The sequence below is a fragment of the Condylostylus longicornis genome, unplaced genomic scaffold, assembly GCF_029603195.1.
Source record: "Condylostylus longicornis isolate FDR11 unplaced genomic scaffold, ASM2960319v2 ptg000123l, whole genome shotgun sequence".
In the NCBI taxonomy this organism is placed as follows: domain Eukaryota; kingdom Metazoa; phylum Arthropoda; class Insecta; order Diptera; family Dolichopodidae; genus Condylostylus; species Condylostylus longicornis.
In genome coordinates this window covers 85,001-87,500 of record NW_026578091.1, presented here as the reverse complement: position 1 = coordinate 87,500, position 2,500 = coordinate 85,001, and the positions used below count along the sequence as shown (strand labels likewise).

At 28.8% G+C, this 2,500-nt stretch overlaps 2 pseudogenes; both read left to right on the top strand.

Moving 5' to 3' along the window:
* The first annotated feature begins 381 nt into the window (after positions 1 to 381).
* On the top strand, positions 382 to 565 carry LOC129614841 (5.8S ribosomal RNA; annotated as a pseudogene).
* A 290-nt stretch (positions 566 to 855) lies between these two features.
* The window catches only part of LOC129614836 (large subunit ribosomal RNA), a 4,017-nt pseudogene continuing 2,372 nt past the window's right edge, over positions 856 to 2,500 (top strand).

Sequence of the window (2,500 nt, the reverse complement as noted above, 5' to 3'; positions counted from 1 at the left end):
AATAAATATATGTATCTGATACTGTTATATATTTATTGCAAATATATAACATTAATAGTATCAAAGTGTATCCCCCCTGAAATAATATAATATAAAAAAAATAAAAATCATTATATTAATTATATAATATGGAAGTATTTTAAATAAAACAATATACGATCATTTATAATATAGAAAATATATAAAAATATATTCTTACGTTGTTGTCCATATATTATGGTAATAACTTTTCTTGTATAAAAACAGTTGGGATACGGATAAAAGGAAAGTTAGAGACATTCGCAGCACATAGATTATATTATTTATATATTTTAATATGTTTTAGAATGTATATATATTATCGATATATATCTGACGAAAATAAAAAAAAAAATTTTATAAAACTCTAAACGGTGGATCACTTGGCTCATGGGTCGATGAAGAACGCAGCTAACTGTGCGTCATCGTGTGAACTGCAGGACACATGAACATCGACATTTTGAACGCATATTGCAGTCCATGCTACAGAGTATATAAATTTATTAAAAAATTTAATACTGCATGGACTACATATGGTTGAGGGTTGTAAGAATAATTTAATAAAGTTGCTTATAATATAATTTTAAATTATATTATTTATAGCACATGATATATTACTGGTAGGAATACCATAATATTAAAATTCAATTATATATATTTTACTTATATTATAAAATATAATAAAAAAATAAGTATATCCTAGTATTAATAAATTAGTATTAATACATTAAAGAGGAAAACTTATATAAAATTATATTATTTATAATATAAACAATACAGTAACTTATATATATTTAGTTTTCAACTAAAAAGAAAAATTAAAAATATTCTTAAAAACAACCTCAACTCATATGAGACTACCCCCTGAATTTAAGCATATTAGTTAGGGGAGGAAAAGAAACTAACTAGGATTTTCTTAGTAGCGGCGAGCGAAAAGAAACTAGTTCAGCACTAAAGGATTTTGTATAACAAATATCCGATGTAGTGTATGGAATATCTATATTCTAATATGAGAAATTAACAGTCTAAGTCCTTCTTAAACGAGGCCATTTACCCATAGAGGGTGCTAGGCCCGTATGACGTTAATGATTATTAGAAGATATTTCCAAAGAGTCGTGTTGCTTGATAGTGCAGCACTAAGTGGGTGGTAAACTCCATCTAAAACTAAATATAACCATGAGACCGATAGCAAACAAGTACCGTGAGGGAAAGTTGAAAAGAACTCTGAATAGAGAGTTAAATAGTACGTGAAACTGTTTAGAGGTTAAGCCCGATGAACCTAAACATCCATGAAATATGAAAAATTCAACATTATAAATATTATATAATTATATAATAATGATGGTGTGCAATTTTTTCATATATGGACATTGCAATCTGTTAATAAATATATATTTATCATAAGATATATTTAAAAAGTTTATTTTATATATGAAAATTTATTTTCTATATAATATAATTTAAATATTATCGGATAAATAATTGACAGATAAAAAATCAATATAATGCGTAAATTATATATTATTATAATTTTATAATATTATATTAATTTATATATTAATATAATTATTATATGCATTAATATGATTAGCAATGCTATAGATTTAGGATACCTTCGGGACCCGTCTTGAAACACGGACCAAGGAGTCTAACATGTGTGCAAGTCATTAGAATTTATTTTAAATAAAATCTAAAGGCGTAATTAACTTAACTGTTAATATGGGATTAAATTATATATATAATTTTATATATATAATATCAATCCTGGGGCGTTCTATATAGTTATGTATATAAATAATTTTTAATTATTTTTTATACCTCTAACTAGAACGTACCTTGAGCATATATGCTGTGACCCGAAAGATGGTGAACTATACCTGATCAGGTAGAAGTCAGGGGAAACCCTGATGGAAGACCGAAACAGTTCTGACGTGCAAATCGATTGTCAGAATTGGGTATAGGGGCGAAAGACCTATCGAACTATCTAGTAGCTGGTTCCCACCGAAGTTTCCCTCAGGATAGCTGGTGCATAAAAATATTATATAAAATAATCTTATCTGGTAAAGCGAATGATTAGAGGCCTTAGGGCCGAAACGACCTTAACCTATTCTCAAACTTTAAATGGGTAAGAACCTAAACTTTCTTGAATGAAGTTTTAGGTTATGATATATTGTGCCCAGTGGGCCACTTTTGGTAAGCAGAACTGGCGCTGTGGGATGAACCAAACGTGACGTTACGGTGCCTAAATTAACAACTCATGCAGATACCATGAAAGGCGTTGCTTGCTTAAAACAGCAGGACGGTGGACATGGAAGTCGTAATCCGCTAAGGAGTGTGTAACAACTCACCTGCCGAAGCAACTAGCCCTTAAAATGGATGGCGCTTAAGTTGTATACCTATACGTCACTGTTAATGTAAATGATTTATATTACATTATTAATGTATATAAATTTAGAAACATTAACAAGTAGGTGGGTACAAT